Source organism: Rhinatrema bivittatum, chromosome 5, assembly GCF_901001135.1.
Source record: "Rhinatrema bivittatum chromosome 5, aRhiBiv1.1, whole genome shotgun sequence".
Classification (NCBI taxonomy): domain Eukaryota; kingdom Metazoa; phylum Chordata; class Amphibia; order Gymnophiona; family Rhinatrematidae; genus Rhinatrema; species Rhinatrema bivittatum.
In genome coordinates, this window is record NC_042619.1 from 15,186,617 (window position 1) to 15,204,386 (window position 17,770).

A 17,770-nucleotide genomic window follows, 5' to 3' on the forward strand; every position below is an offset into this window, starting at 1 on the left:
CAAGACCTGTCTAGCAGTGAAGTCCATGTGCTAAGCTGCCTTAAAATCTGCGGTTAGCACAGGCATTAACAGTGGTGCTAAAGCAAGATATAATAAAGGGGAGTAAAGCCTTTACTAACTCCATGCATTAGAAGCGGGGTTTTGTGTTACGTTGTGCTATCATTAAATCAAAAACAATACCTCCTATTTAATTCTCAGCAATTTCCCCAGCTTTAGCAATGGAATCCTAAGCGATGCCAAGCGATTGTTACCTCAGGCTCGAAGGGAAACCCCTTCCTGATAAGCAATACAGTTCCTACCTGAAAGTGAAACATTCTCAGGATCCTTTCTCTGTCTGGATGCATCTCTTCCCTCTTTCTCTGATCCTCCTTCTTATTTATTTCTCTTCCAGGCCTACAGAGTGTGCCCCTTTCTTGCCTGCCATCTCCCTGTTTTGTTTCTTGACTTTTCTCTATTTTTTTTTTTCTGGGATTGTAAAACAGAGGGAAAAACACAGAATCACTCAATAAATGTGTTTAGTCTTCAGTAAAGAAGGGCATGCAAAGGGATCACCAGGAGTTATCAGGGGTACATTGATAGCAGGGTAGATGCCACACCATTTACAGAGGGGAGATTTTGTATATAACTAGCAAAAGTGAAAGTGGACAAAGCTATGGGATCAGACGGGATGATAATTAGGATATGAGGGGTGAGTTGAAGGATGGATCTGTGATTACATCATTAGCAAAGCCCTATGAGGTGAAACTTGGAGATCTAAACATGTCTGCCCATGAAGAGAGGAGAGGCAGGCGAGAGATGATAAACATTCACTTCCCTGTACGTACCTGGATCAGTCCAAACCATGGGTTATGCCTCCCTTCCAGCAGGTGGAGACAGAGAAAAACTTGAAAGGCACCCTCACTTAACCTGGTGAGCCTCCTGCATCCCTTCAGTATTTCTCTGTCTCCAGCAGATGGAGGTGGTGCAAACTCTGCAGTCTTGCCCTGTTTCTGGGGTTAGGCTATCCCTTAAATTTAATTAAAATTGAACTAGCTATAAGTTCTGAATCAATCAAGTTTAAAAAAAAAAGACAGTTCTGCTCAGAGACATTTTCTCTATCCTCCCAGGGGGTTGTTAGATCCTGTGGGGTCATCCTCTCTGGTGGCAGATTAAAGGAGCTGGGGTTGGAAACCCCGCGCCAGGCAGATAAGAAGCAGGGTAAGTGATTACTGGTGGACCAGTCCCTATTTTACCCCGGGCTGTTTTGGCTTTAAAAAAAAAAAGAAAATTTCTTTTTTGGTCAGTTACAATCCAGGACCCCTGCCCATCGGAATCGCATTTTTGATGAATTGATGAATTTTACTGCTTTTTTCACATTTTTTGGGCCATTTTTCTCCTCCCACGATGCCGTGGCCATCTTTGTGTGTAGCATTTGGTGAATCCACCGAGCGGCTTTCTAGAGCTGGGATTTGCTCCCGATGCGGTACGAATAGATCATTATCACGCATCCTGAGAGAGGAAAAAGCACTCTGACCAAGAAGAAACAATCATCGCTACAATTTCAGCGTTAGCACAGCACTCAAGTGAAGGAGCAAATCTTGCCATCACCTAATGAGTACATTTTCACAGCTGAGACATACAGGTATATTCCATGCTTAAGAGTTACTCCCTGATGAAGAGGATTTACTCGAAACACTGCACTGTCGGGATCACAATACTTATCGCATGAAGTTTTATATACAGCATCTTGGCGTCACAACTGTGAGTCTTGATTGGTGTAACATTTGATTTTGTATACCACCACAGCTGATTTGCACTGGACTATCAAGTTAGCCATCAGAATTATGGACTGAGCAACTTGTATATTCTGGGGTTACCAATGATTACAACCTTTCTCTAACAACCACTTAGTTGGAGCTAGAGTCTTGCAAGTAGCCATTAGGCATATCCATATAGCCTAATATTGGCACTTTATGAGGTTCCCCAGTTCAAACACATACAATCTATTTATAATTCCAGCTAGACTTTTAATATTTTTGTTGAATCCAGGTAGCATGTCATCCTGAGTGGGCAACATGTCTGTTGAGATTAATATAAAATACAGAGCACGTTAAGGCGCCAGCAGCTATGCCAGGGCTGTGGATTATTGTGCCTAGCTTCTGCCTGCAGTTACGGAAAAGGTCAGTAGAGGGCACTATTGAATTACGAGACAAGCTCTGAAAGTTGTGACTGGAGAGAGGAAAACTTACCGGACCTTTCTCTCTCAGAATATTTCTAGCCTCTTATCCACCTTTTCACATGTATAAATCAGGGTTTATCTCTGGCAATAATAAGTTTGCAGTACCATCACGCCTAGGCTCCCCCCCCCCCCCCCCCCTTAAAAAGTGCACATTTTTTGTATGCTGATGATCAGCGTGTGAACCAAGGTGCTGGTTTCTCATCATGGGGCCCTCACCTGCTCTCCTTTACAATAGGTTAATCAGGGTCTCCTGGGGATAGGCTCGACATGCCACTCCAGGTCAACCGAACTGGCTCTGCCCCCATTGCATGGATGGGTTTGTGGATCTGATTTTCTTAGGGCAATCAATGGAAAAATCTGAATTACCAAGTCCACGGAGCAAAAACCAGGACCGGGTCTGACTCTTGGGTTCAGGTGGCAGCCCTGTTCCCTCCGGCTCCCTGCGGCTGTGTGACCTCATCAACCATGAAAGTTTCATTCAAGGCTCAATTGAGGCTGCAGGCTTAGCATGGAGGAGTAGCCCATGGGTGAGAGCTATGAGCCCGGGAGACCAGGAGGGTTCAAATCCCACTGCTGCCTCTTGTGACCTTAGGCAAGTCACTTCACTCTCTGTTGCCTCAGGTACAAACTTAGATTGTGAGTCCTCTGTGGACAAGGAATACCTGCATGTAATCCTCTTTGAAGTGCCTGAAAAGGGGGAAATAGAGGGGAAATGCTGTCAATGACACAACATAAATATAAAAATCCTGTCTCTCTGCTTTCAGGTATTTTGGTAATTTTCTGATGCTTTGATAATTTTGCTTGGACAGCGAGACCTGAAGTGTAAACTGTGGCTGTCAGAGTATTGCAATCCCAGTGGCCTGGAGGGTTTTTGGTTTTTTTTTTGGGGGGGGGGGGGGTGCTGGATGGGACAGGAGGATTAGCTGTTGGGGTGATGGGGGGATTGGGGAAGGGATGAGTAGAGGCCTGGAGGTAAAATGATTTGGGAAAAACTGAGGGAGGCGTGGCGACCAGCCCCATAGATCATTAAATTTAGCACAAGCTTTGGGGGGAGGAGGAATTGGGCTGGCAGACCCCACATTAGTGTCATTGGGGTGGAAGGGTAGTAGATTCGGCCAACAGGCCTGAAAAGCTTTTTTTTTTTTTTTTTTTAATATGGTCACCTCCTAACCAGCTATGTTCTTTCAAGTACATTTTAAATGGGTACGCGCATACATTTTGGGGTTTACACGCGTGGCCGGGCCTTGCACACACCGCATTTTACAACGGGCCCGGTCACGCGCGTAAACCCTGGTACATGCCTCTCCAAAGGAGGGGCCTGGGCAGCTGGGCCAGGACAGCTCCATTCGATGCTGTCCCGGGGAAGCGCGTGCCAGCACCCGGCCAGCATGTGGAGATTATTTCTGCACCAGAGGAGCAGTAAATACCAAAATAGAAAATTTGGGGATAGCTAGGTTAGGTTTAGGGGGCAGGGAGGAGAGGGGAAGAGGGAGGAAGGTTAGGTAGGGGGGGGGGGTAGGGAAGTGGGAAGATGGCTGATCGCGGCACCACGCGTAATTGGAAAATTCTCCCACCCACACATGCGCACCGGCCATCGGATTTTATAACAGGCGCAATCTGGCGCACACGTTTTAAAAACGGCGTGTTCATGTGTGCACGCTGGGAACCACGTGCACATGGATGTGCGTTCGTTGCTTTTAAAATCGACCCCTTTGAATATAGCTGGTTAAGGTTAAAGCTATCTGGGCACATGGTTGCAGATAACTTTTTCCCTACTCTTGGCCATGTCTCGAGTTAGCTAACTCCGATTAGCTAATTTTGGAGTTAGCCTGATAAATTATTTGGCTAACTCTGCCCAGGAACACCCCCAAAATGCCTCCTACTTATCTGGATAATGATTTATCCTGATAAAATGTATCTGAATAGGTGGCAGCGATATTCAAGCCTCAGCATTTGTCCAGATAACTCAAAGGTTTATAGTAGTAGGCGCTCTCTCTATTTGAAGACGATCTCTGCCATAGTCTGCTGATGGATTTTGAAGTAACTGAGAAGTCCAGTCCTTAAATGACAGGTCGATCCTCGATAGAGCGTCGTCCAAGGACCCAGGTTTCTGGGTCAAGTGTAACCCTTGTGATGGTTATTCCCGGATAGGGGTTCACAGGGCCATATCTCACATTTCTAGATTTGGTGAAACCCCCTGCTTATGCCATAACTGTACTCCAGGGTTTCCTGTGCGTGGTGGGGGAGTTACCTTTCAAGGCCTCACATTGCTCTTAGCTTTTCCCACATTTAAGTCTTTTGTACTCAGCCCAGATCATCACAGCGTAGAGAAGGATGAAGTCACTACTCAGTGAATCACAAGGAGAGCTGTTTGATGGTTTCCAAAATTTCTCTTTTACTGATAAGGTGCACATGAAGATTTAAAGTCTTTACAGCTGTGTACTTCACTTTCAAGTTGTTACAAGGACTCTTAGTAAGTTTGTGACTTCTTACAGTCTCTCTTACATTCAGATGCTTGATATCTTTCCTCCCACTGGGTTCTAGGCAAAGCTTTTGTGCTTCCCTCCTTTGGTAGTTTGAAGTATCAAAGATGTACTTTAAAGTGTTTAATCGTTTATATCTCCTACCTCCTCCCAATCTTTAGTAGATATCCATGGGCCACTGATGTGATTCATCTCTTTCCCTTCTCTCCCCTTCTTCCTCTCACAGGATGGCTGGAGTCATTCTCTCCTTGGATCATGGTGATCGCAGATTCCTCTTCCTGGAAGGGAATCTCTCTCATTGGATTTGAGAGCAAAATTAAGTAAAGCTTAACTGAGTCCAAAAAGTATTTGGTATTCCAAACTCCAATAAATGGAATGAGAGAGTGGGAAGAAACTCGTATCCAAAATAAAGTACTACATGGAGGTTTAAATTAAATAGGGCTCAGCATCAGGCATGCCGTCTCCTCAAACTCAAATGAGATCCACAAGGCTAAAATGGTGATCTCTCAGTATAAACCTCTGGACAGTTCCATTTCTAGCTTCCACACGGGGGAGCTGCAAACGCTTTATCCCTAAATTATCTCTCCCCACACCAACTGGTATAAATCTGACTCTAGTAGGGGACTAGCAGGATCCCTACAATAGCAACCAACGTTTCAAACTAGCATAGAGATGTTACGCTCCTTGAGACATGCAGAGAGCTGTGCTATTCACATCACGATGCATCCCGAGCACAAAATTCAAAGCATTTTGCAAAGGTGAATAGCAACTTACCCGGCAAACATAGAAGGGATATTCAACGACATGGCTATGCTGCTGAATATGACTGGATATGTTATATTCGGATAACTTTAGACCTGCTATAGAGCAGGTCTAACTTATTTGGATAACTTAACCAGTTAAGGCTGAATATAGCCACTTATCCAATGTATTTGGATTTTCAGAAGGCGTTCTACAAAGTCCCTCATGAGAAGCTTCTAAGAAAACTAAAAAGTCATGGGATAGGAAATGATGTCCTTCTGTGGATTGCAAGCTGGTTAAAAGACAGGAAACTTTCTCAGTGGAAAAGGGTAAACAGTGGAGTGCCTCAGGGATCTGTAATAGGAACCGTGCTTTTTAATATATTTGTAAATGATCTGGAAAGGGTTATGACAAGTGAGGTGATCAGATTTGCGGATGACACAAAATTATTCAGAGTAGTTAAATCTCAAGCAGATTGTGATAAATTGCAGGAGGACCTTGTGAGACTGGAAGATTGGGCATCCAAATGGCAGATGAAATTTAATGTGGACAAGTGCAAAGTGATGCATATAGGGAAAAATAACCCATGCTATAGTTACACAATGTTAGGTTCTATCTTAGAAGTTACCACACAGGAAAGAGATCTAGGGGTCATAGTGGATAACACATTGAAATCGTCAACTCAGTGTGCTGTAGCAATCAAAAAGCAAACAGAATGTTAGGAATTATTAGGAAGGGAATGGAAAATTAAACGGTGACTGTCATAATGCCTCTGTATCGCTCCATGGTGAGACCGCACCTTGAATATTGTGTACAATTCTGGTCGCCGCATCTCAAAAAAGATATAGTTGCTCTGGAGAAAGTGTAGAGAAGGGCGACCAAAATGATAAGGGGCATGGAATGGCTGCCCTATGAGGAAAGGCTAAAGAAGTTAGGGCTGTTCAGTTTGGAGAAGAGACGACTGAGGGGGGGATATGATAGAAGTCTACAAAATCATGAAAGGACGTGAACAAATTAATATAAATCGGTTATTTACTCTCTCAGATAATAGGACCAGGGGGCACTCCATGAAGTTAGCAACTAGCTAATTTAAAACAAATTTAAAAAAATGTATTTTCACTTAGCGCATAGTTAAGCTCTGGAATTCATTGCCAGAGGATATGGTTATGGCAGTTAGTTTGAAAAAGGTTTGAATAAATTCCTAGAGATAAAACCATAAACTGCTACTGATCAATAAGGAATAGTAGCTTGAGAACTATTTAATGTTTGGGTACTTGCCAGGTACTTGTGACTTGGATTGGCCACTGTTGGAAACTTGGCCAATCCAAGTCACTTGATGGAAACTTGGCCAATCCAAGGGCTTGATGGACCCTTGGTGTGACCCAGTATGGCATGTTCTTATGTTAGATAACTGGATAAGTTGCCTCGCCTCGATTTGCCCACTGCCTGCCCCCAAGATATCCGGCTATCTACTTAACTGGATAAATAATTATCTGGCTAAGTGGCTGCCACATAACTGTACAAGTCATCATTTATCCAGGTAAGTAGCGCTAAATATCAGCCGCAGAGATATTTTGAAAATTTGGGTAGAATAAGTATGTTAAAACCTCCCCGTGTTTGCAACAATGTGGGTTCTTTGAAGATTGCCTCCTCTGTGGCTCGTGGTCTTCCTGTGGTCACATGCCAGACTGCACAGTGGTTCTGCCATTTTGACATTGGTCTCCCCATCAGGATCGGCAAAAGGTGCTTCTTTCAGGTGACTTGAACTGGCCACTGTCGGAGAGAGGATGCTGGGCTCGATGGCAATGCTTATGTTCTCAATTACTTCTGATCGTCAGACATCTTTGGGATGCATAGATCTCTACGTTTAGCTGGCTGAACCCTGCCGGTTTGTGAGCTTCTGGTTGCACTTGTCACCTCAGCATGGCAGACCCTGAAAGGCCGAGCCAGTGCTGGCTTTTCCCCATTGCACCGCCAGACGTTTATTCCCTGACCATCGTGCAGTAATCAGAACTAAGTCTGTACGTCAGTGGCTCTTGATATTTTATATTCCGTGTCTTGGGTTTCCATTTGCGGCTAAAATGCCAGGGTGCAGAAAAAGAAAAAAAAAATTAAACTAGATAAAATATAAAAGCACAGAAGAAAGAGGGTGGCAGACCTACCTCCTTAAGAATCTGCAGTCCTAGGTGAAGAACGAGAGCGCATGGGGCTGGGGGAGGCAGCGCTATGCACGTCTAATGCTACACAAATGATCAGTGGTAGCAGCAGCAAAGCGGTGACAGCAAAGCGGTGACAGGTGAAGCACAGAGCGACCGGAAGTGCCCGGAGCTGGGCACCTCACCAGGAGACTTCACAGGAGTGGTGGGGTTTGCAGAAGGGGGCTCGGAGCCACAGAAATGATGGGCTTCAACTGGTAACCCCAGTGCATTATGACAACCGGAAGGAGCAGGACTACAAATCCCAGGGGGCACTGGGGCATGCAAAAAAGCAACCTCCTTCCAGAAGCCGGGTTCCCTAGGCCCTTCTGCGCGCACGCTTCTGAAATTCTGCCTTCACGCGGAGAGGACGCTAATCATGGCCCACGTGATTCCTGCCCTTCTCCTGCAGTGCTTTCAGGAGCCTGAAACTCATCACGCCCCATGCTGATACCTTGATGGGCCTGGCTCCAAGTGCCGGAGGCAATCAGCGCCGGGGCTGGCACGTCTTTCCAGGGGCTCAGGGCAACGGAGACATTTCTCCCTTCTTCCTCCAGCTTAGATACAAAGATGTGAAAAATAAAACAGTTCATCTCTATTTAATTTTTTTTTTTAACTGCAATCATACGGTTCTCTGTCTAATTCCTTTCCTCTACATTTCCAATTTGCCTCACACACAACACAACCACATAGCAGGAAATAATTCTGACAGCGCAGGCAATAACCCTAAGAATAATGTGGCTTTCCTTTCCTCTGAAGAGGATCCCAGCACGGTTAACAAGTAGGATGCCTGAGAAATAAATGCGGGAGCACCTCCACGGAGCATGGTGCTCAACGGTGCATTTCTTAAATATATCTTCCTGAATTATTCGCTCCCCAGTGACATCAGGCACACGCGGAAAAGGGGCAGAAGGGCGCTACTGAGGAGGGAAAGCATGCAGCCAAAAACGACTGCCCGCTGCCCTATGGTATCACTTCATATTTATTTCCTGCCTTATCTTCTTTCTAGCTTGTTGCAAGCTTCCAAGTTCTCTTCCCTGTTGATTGTAACTTTGACTCATTCCTACCTACTGTTTATCTTTCGTTTACTTGAATAGTTACCCCAGTTTTATTCTTGTTAATTGTAAACCGATCCGATATGGTTATTTACTATGAAGGTCGGTATATAAAACTGTTAAATAAATAAAGAAAGAAAGAAAGAAAGAAAGAAAGAAAGAAAGAAAGGGGATTTTCTAATTTTCTGCCGGCGATCTGGACGTGTCGGTCACAAGGGAAACTCTGACCTCGTCGGGTCATGGCTCGGCCTCTCCCAAATGGCGCCGCCAGATGACGCTCCCTTCCCATCTCCCTCCGTCGCCGGAGGATAGAGCAGCGCAACGCTTTGAAGCCAGTGGGTTGCAGGATCACAGGGGACATCGTCTCACAAGGGGAAGATCTTCCCAGCAGACTCGGGGGATCTCCACTGGTGATTCTGGGAAAGTGCAACCCCACTGGAGGTTGCCGCAGTGGTCGTTCCCCACTTGCAGATTAGCAGGTGATCCCGCCCTAGTTTTCTGTTTTGGAGTCGGACGAGAATGATCTGATTTTTCATAGTTCCCCTCTCTTTGTCCAGTATTGGCTGAGCCCCTGTGCTGAGTGGGTTAGGAAGTGGGGAAACCCAATGGATAAGAGGTGAATCCCAGTCTCTTTTGCATTTTTGGATACATCTGGAAGTGCTGGGATTTTTACTTGGGAGGAAATTTCTCGTCCACCCTCACTTTCTGGGCATTCATTTTGCATCATCCAGTGTGAAAGATCTCAGTGACATCTGAGGGGAGGCTGGGAGAGCCAAAGAATATCACATGGGTTAGAGAGGAGAAGCCAGAGGTTGCCCTTAGGAACAGGAAAGGAGAGATCTGGAGATTGCAGTCAGGCTAAGGACCACAGGTCTTTGGAAGGGGAGATCCGCTATTTGTCAGTTGAGAGACTATCCTGATGAAACTACTACTTACTGTTAGGATTTGTAGATATATGGGCCCTGGGTCAAGGTGAGAGATGGTACCACCCACAGGGAGGAGCTCTGTGAGCCTCACCGGGAGGTGCGGTCTCAGCGGACATCAGACACAGCTGTAGAATAGAGTCTTTATTAGAGAAATAGAGAGGCACTGCCCGTGAAGCGGAGAGTGCAGGAGAAGGTCACAGAGTCTGTGCAGTGGGGTATACCCAAGGGGAATACCTCTGTAGTGATGATACCGCAATGGTCCATACAGCGAGGTACACCGATGAGGGTTCCTCACTAGAGATGGTGGGGTAGTGGTCCACAGCACGGAGTACACCGATGAGGGTTCCTCACTTAGAGATGACATGATAGTGGGCCGCAGCGCAAGGTACGCCGATGAGGGTTCCTCACTAGAGATGGTGCGGTAGTGGTCCGCAGCGCAGGGTACGCCGATGAGGGTTCCTCACTAGAGATGGTGCGGTAGTGGTCCGCAGCGAGGGTACGCCGATGAGGGTTCCTCACTAGATATGGTACGGTAGTGGTCCGCAGCGCAGGATACGCCGATGAGGGTTCCTCACTAGAGATGGTGCGGTAGTGGTCCGCAGCGCAGGATACGCCGATGAGGGTTCCTCACTAGAGATGGTGCGGTAGTGGTCCGCAGCGCAGGATACGCCGATGAGGGTTCCTCACTAGAGATGGTGGGGTAGTGGTCCGCAGCGCAGGATACGCCGATGAGGGTTCCTCACTAGAGATGGTGTGGTAGTGGTCCGCAGCGCAGGATACGCCGATGAGGGTTCCTCACTAGAGATGGTGGGGTAGTGGTCCGCAGCGCAGGATACGCCGATGAGGGTTCCTCACTAGAGATGGTGTGGTAGTGGTCCGCAGCGCAGGATACGCCGATGAGGGTTCCTCACTAGAGATGGTGCGGTAGTGGTCCGCAGCATGGGGTACAGCGATGAGGGTTCCTCACTAGAGATGGTGCGGTAGTGGTCCGCAGCGCGGGGACCACCGATGAGGGTTCCTCACTAGAGATGGTACGGTAGTGGTCCATAGAGTGGAGGTACTCACTGTTGCGAAGGTTCCAGGAGAAGCCCCGAGAAACGGGGCAGGCAGCAGTCCAAGGCAAAAGTCCAAGGATCAGATAGCCAGAGTCGAGGAAGAGCCCCCGAGGAGCGGGTACCTAGAGCACCAGAGGAACAGGAACAGGAATGAGACGTCCGTAGTGAGCGAAGCGGATTCAGCAATGAGGGAACTCGTTGCTAAGTCGTATGTAAGCAGGGCCAGCCGGCTTAAATGTCCTGTAAGGATGACATCATCCGGAGGGGATGCCCCAGAGGTTCCCACCATGATGTGCTTAAGACTGGCCCGTGCGCGCGCGCGCCTAAGGGATTCCGAGGGCAAGATGGCGGTCGGCAGCATCCGCAGCATCCAGGGAGGCCCGGGAATGGTAGGCAGGCCGGTGATAGCTGGCGGAGGCCGCAAGTCTTCCCAACGGAGTCAAAACTGTAAAGAAGGAGATGAGCAATAGCGGTCGCAGCCATCTGCGACCGACGGGCGTAACACTTACTGCCATTGCTACTACTATTTATCATTTCTGAAGTGCCACAATCTAGTCAAGACAAACATACATGACAAACGAGCCTGTTGAAAATGAATTTATTGAAGCAAAGTGGTTAGGATTGAAAAGCAGCCTCAAAAAGGTGAATATTTTAGGCTGGATTTGAAAATAGCCAGCGAGGGAGTATGAGTCACCGACTCCGAAAGTCTATTCCAGGCATATGGTGCAGTAAGATGGGAAGCACGGAGTCAGGAATTGGTGGTGGAGAAGAAGGCTACGGATAAGAGCTACTTGCTTGATGAATGTGTAGCCCCTTGCTTAGGGGTTGTGGCCTGAATAGAGTAGGGAACACAGGTGGTCGCGAGGCTAAGTCGTCACACAACCTCAGGGCGCGGATTGGACGGGGAAGCTGAACCCACCAGGGCTCAAGCCGTCAGGGAGAATACCTCGCTGTCTGGCTCTCTCTCGGATGTACTCACAGTCTCTACACCAGTAGCAAAGACTCACGGGAAACTTGACTTGGGTTGTTCCAAAAAACAAAATTTGACTGCAACACATCTTCAAAGTCAGGCATGAAGCATGCTCTCTCCATTTAACCTTCAACACCCAAGTCCAAGTGGAATGGCACTCAGTCCTGTTCATCCGCGTGAGTGCCCCTCAAGGCAGGCCCGAGGAAAACCCTTCCTCCTGAGTGATGGAAGCAGATTCTTGGTGGGGTTCCGGCCAGGGTCTCCTGCTCTCCTCCGATCTTTCAAGGGACTTCTCAGAGAGAAAGTCCCACAGACGTTCACATATGGACTCCTAACTCCTTCTCCTGGCAGGAACGGTGGCCGAAATTCCTCCCCACAAAATAAGAAAAAGAACAAAAACCTTCTCCAAAATCCAGCCAATCCTCTCCGATGGCAAGAAGCAGCTGTCCCTCCTTGTGATGCAGGCTGGGAACTGTAGTTTCTTTCCCTAACCTCTTCCAGGCAGGAAGGGAAATCCTTCCAGAGGCAGGAAGGGAGATTCTCCAGCAATTCCTCACCCCCGCTGAGACCACCTCTTCCAGTCTGAACAGGGACGGGCCTCCTCCCCTCTCCTGGTGGCCTAAGGCTGGAGAATGGGGACCGAGCAAAGGAGGCAAAGGCAGTTTTCCTAAGGGAGGCAGCAGCCCTGCCCTCTGCTCTGCGCTGAAAGAAACCTGCAGAGAGCCTGCGGGCCAGCGGGCTTTGCCCGGCTCTGAAATAGCTGCATCTTTTGTGCAAGGACTGAGAGCTTATTCTGGAAGGGAAAACATTCACAGACAAACAAAAAACAAAAAACACCCTGAGGGCAAAATGTTGGGCGAAAAGCTGCGAGGGGATTTCTGCTTTAAAGAGCTGCGTTTCAGATTGCTGCAAACATCTCTGCAACATTTTTCTAAAAGACTTTTCCCACAGGGGCATTTCTGTGTATTTTTTCCTGTCCAAAATTTTCAGGCAATAGTGATCATAATATGATCAAATTTGAATTAATGACTGGAAGAGGAACAGTGTGCAAATCCACGGCTCTCGGGAAACTACAGACCGGTTAGCCTGACTTCAGTGCCAGGAAAAATAGTGGAAAGTGTTCTAAACATCAAAATCACAGAACATATAGAAAGACATGGTTTAATGGAACAAAGTCAGCATGGCTTTACCCAAGGGAAGTCTTGCCTCACAAATCTGCTTCACTTTTTTGAAGGAGTTAATAAACATGTGGATAAAGGTGAACCAGTAGATGTAGTGTACTTGGATTTTCAGAAGGCGTTTGACAAAGTTCCTCATGAGAGGCTTCTAGGAAAAGTAAAAAGTCATGGAATAGGTGGTGATGTCCTTTCGTGATTGCAAACTGGCTAAAAGACAGGAAACAGAGAGTAGGATTAAATGGGCAATTTTCTCAGTGGAAGGGAGTGGGCAGTGGAGTGCCTCAGGGATCTGTATTGGGACCCTTACTTTTCAATATATTTATAAATGATCTGGAAAGAAATACGACGAGTGAGATAATCAAATTTGCAGATGACACAAAATTGTTCAGAGTAGTTAAATCACAAGCAGATTGTGAAAAATTGCAGGAAGACCTTGTGAGACTGGAAAATTGGGCATCCAAATGGCAGATGAAATTTAATGTTGATAAGTGCAAGGTGATGCATTTAGGGAAAAATAACTTATGCTATAATTACACAATGTTGGGTTCCATATTAGGTGCTACAACCCAAGAAAGAGATCTAGGCGTCATAGTGGATAACACATTGAAATCGTCGGTTCAGTGTGCTGCGGCAGTCAAAAAAGCAAACAGAATGTTGGGAATTATTAGAAAGGGAATGGTGAATAAAACGGAAAATATCATAATGCCTCTGTATTGCTCCATGGTGAGACCGCACCTTGAATACTGTGTACAATTCTGGTCGCCGCATCTCAAAAAAGATATAATTGTGATGGAGAAGGTACAGAGAAGGGCTACCAAAATGATAAGGGGAATGGAACAGCTCCCCTATGAGGAAAGACTAAAGAGGTTAGGGCTGTTCAGCTTGGAGAAGAGATGGCTGAGGGGGGATATGATAGAGATGTTCAAAATCATGAGAGGTCTAGAACGGGTAGATGTGAATCGGTTATTTACTCTTTTGGATAATAGAAAGACTAGGGGGCACTCCATGAAGTTTGCATGTGGCACATTTAAAACTAATTGGAGAAAGTTCTTTTTTACTCAACGCACAATTAAACTCTGGAATTTGTTGCCAGAAGATGTGGTTAGTGCAGTTAGTATAGCTGGGTTTAAAAAAGGATTGGATAAGTTCTTGGAGGAGAAGTCCATTACCTGCTATTAAGTTCACTTAGAGAATAGCCACTGACATTAGCATTGGTAACATGGAATAGTGGACACATTGGAAGGAGTGGAGAGAATGAGACGGGATTTAAGGAAGCTGGAAGAGTGGTTGAAGATATGGCAGCTGAGATTCAATGCCAAGAAGTGCAGAGTCATGCATATGGGGAGTGGAAATACGAATGAACTGTATTCGATGGGGGGAGAAAGGCTGATGTGCAAGGAGCAGGAGAGAGACCTTGGGGTGATGGTGTCTAATGATCTGAAGTCAGCGAAACAATGTGACAAGGCGATAGCTAAAGCCAGAAGAATGCTGGGCTGCATAGAGAGAGGAATATCGAGTAAGAAAAGGGAAGTGATTATCCCCTTGTACAGGTCCTTGGTGAGACCTCACCTGGAGTATTGTGTTCAGTTCTGGAGACCGTATCTCCAAAGAGGCAGAGACAAGATGGAGGCGGTCCAGAGAAGGGCGACCAAAAAGGTGGAAGATCTTCACCAAATGACTTATGAGGAGAGATTGAATAATCTAAATATGTACACCCTGGAGGAAAGGAGAAGCAGAGGTGATATGATACAGACTTTCAGATACTTGAAAGGTTTTAATGATCCAAAGACAACGACAAACCTTTTCCGTAGGAAAAAAATCAGCAGAACCAGGGGTCACGATTTGAAGCTCCAGGGAGGAAGATTCAGAACCAATGTCAGGAAGTATTTCTTCACGGAGAGGGTGGTGGATGCCTGGAATGCCCTTCCAGAGGAAGTAGTGAAGACCAGAACTGTGATGGACTTCAAAGGGGCGTGGGATAAACACTGTGGATCCATAAAGTCAAGAGGCCGTCAATGAAGAGTGGGTGGCTCACCAGAATGACGGCTACTGCCTGGAGATAATACCCTTATTCAATAAACATACACATGGTTATTGTGACTCCAACATCGCTCTAAGCTTCAACAGCAAGAGGAAATGTGGAAAAAAGGATTTGCACTCACAAAGCGGGGAGTAGCTGGCTTGTTACGGCGGTTACTACCCCAAACCAAATAAGCCTGATACTTCACTTTCAATGCATATCCAGCATAGCTCTCTGCTTCAATGGCAGGGGAGAAGAAAAACTAATACTTCACGCATATCCAGCATAGCTCTCTGCTTCAACGGCAGGGGAGAAGAAAAACTGATACTTCACACATATCCAGCATAGCTCTCTGCTTCAACGGCAGGGGAGAAGAAAAACTAATACTTCACGCATAACCAGCATAGCTCTCTGCTTCAACGGCAGGAGAGAAGAAAAACTGATACTTCACGCATATCCAGCATAGCTCTCTGCTTCAACGGCAGGGGAGAAGAAAAACTGATACTTCACGCATATCCAGCATAGCTCTCTGCTTCAACGGCAGGGGAGAAGAAAAACTGATACTTCACGCATATCCAGCATAGCTCTCTGCTTCAACGGCAGGGGAGAAGAAAAACTGATACTTCACGCATATCCAGCATAGCTCTCTGCTTCAACGGCAGGGGAGAAGAAAAACTGATACTTCACGCATATCCAGCATAGCTCTCTGCTTCAACGGCAGGGGAGAAGAAAAACTGATACTTCACGCATATCCAGCATAGCTCTCTGCTTCAACGGCAGGGGAGAAGAAAAACTGATACTTCACGCATATCCAGCATAGCTCTCTGCTTCAACGGCAGGGGAGAAGAAAAACTGATACTTCACGCATATCCAGCGTAGCTCTCTGCTTCAACTGCAGGGGAGAAGAAAAACTAATACTTCACGCATATCCAGCATAGCTCTCTGCTTCAACGGCAGGGGAGAAGAAAAACTGATACTTCACGCACATCCAGCATAGCTCTCTGCTTCAACAGCAGGGGAGAAGAAAAACTGATACTTCACGCATATCCAGCATAGCTCTCTGCTTCAACGGCAGGGGAGAAGAAAAACAACCAATAAGGGCTGAATAACAGTCTGGGTAAACAAATAAGCATGGGTGTAGCTTGCTTATTGCGGCGGTTACTACCCCTACTACCCCTAACTAATCAAGCTTGATATTTCACTTGGATGCAGCTCCATCACTGCTCTCTACATTAATGATAGGGGTGGAAGGGAAATAGAACCAAAGAGCTAAGGGAAACAGATAAGTATGAGAAAAAAGAAGTGTGAAGCTTGCTGGGCAATCTGGATGGGCCGTTTGGTCTTCTTCTGCCGTCATTTCTATGTTTCTATGTTTCTATGGAATAGACTTAGTTTTTGGGTACTTGCCAGGTTCTTATGGCCTGGATTGGCCACTGTTGGAGACAGGATGCTGGGCTTGATGGACCCTTGGTCTGACCCAGTATGGCATTTTCTTATGTTCTTATGTTCTCCTAGCAATGCTCCTCGTGAGTCACTTTCTCTCCTGTTACCTCGGGTACCCCTTTCATATGCAAGCTCTTTGGGGAAGGGACTTTTGTATCTGAATACTAATCATGCTGTAATCTGCCTTCAGCGTTATTCGGAAAGGTAAACTAAAAAAATATATACTCCCCCTCCCCCAACAATAACAGAACATGACGGCAGATAAAAAGCATATGGGCCCATCCAGCCTGCCCATTCACACCTCCTGCTCAGCTTTACTGGCTCTGAAAGCCAAATCCTTATGTAGAGCCTTTCACAGTTTTACTGCTGTAAGTGTCATGCCAGATGTCTCAAATCTGTTTGCTGTTTGGTTCTCTTGCATTTCCTGGTTGAATAATCCCGTATACTGCGGATTCATGTCAGAAACATAGAAATGATGGCAGAAAAGGACCAACAGTCTGCCCAGCAAGCTCATGGTAGTTTCTGCTGCGTCATACAAGTCACCCCCATACTTAGTTCCCCAGACCGTCAAAGTCAGGGTCCTTGTTGGTTGCTGTCTGAGTCCAATTCCCTGTTTACCTCCTGCCATTGAAGCAGAGAGCAATGTTGGAGTTGTATCAAGAGTTACAGGCTTATTGGTTAAGGGTAGTAATAGCCACATCAGCAAGTTACCCCCATGCTTATTTGTTTTCCCAGATCAAAAAATTCAATGTCCTTGTTGGTTGCTTCTGAATCTAATTCCCCTTTTCCTCTTTTCCCCCTGCCGTTGAAGCAGAGAGCAATAATGGAGTTGCATCAAGAATACAAAGACTTATTGGATAAGGGTAGTAACTGCCGCACCAGCAAGTTTCCCCCATGCACTTATTTTTTCATTTCCATTCTCTAGCCTTTAGGGATCCACAGTGTTTCTCCCATGCACCTTTGAAATCTTTCACTGATTTTGTCTTCATCACCTCCTCTGGAAGGGAATTCCAGGCATCCACCACCCTCTCTGTGAAGAAATATTTCCTGACATTGGTTCTGAGTCATCCTCCCTGGAGTTTCATTACGTGACCCCTAGTTCTACTGATTTCTTTCCAATGGAAAAGATTTATTGATCATTATACATCATTAAAACCTTTCAGGTATCCGAAGGTCTGTAGTTTTTGGGTACTTGCCAGGTTCTTATGGCCTGGATTGGCCACTGTTGGAAACAGGATGCTGGGCTTGATGGACCCTTGTCTGACCCAGTATGGCATGTTCTTATGTTCTTATCATATACCCCCTGCACCTCCTCTCCTCCAGGGTATACATATTTAGGTCCTTCAACCTCTCCTCATAAGTCATTTAATGGAGATCACCCTCCATTTTGGTTGCCCTTCTCTGGACCATCTCATCCTGTCTCTGTCCCTTTTGAGATACAGTCTCCAGAACTGAACACAGCACTCCTGGTGAGGCCTCACCAAGG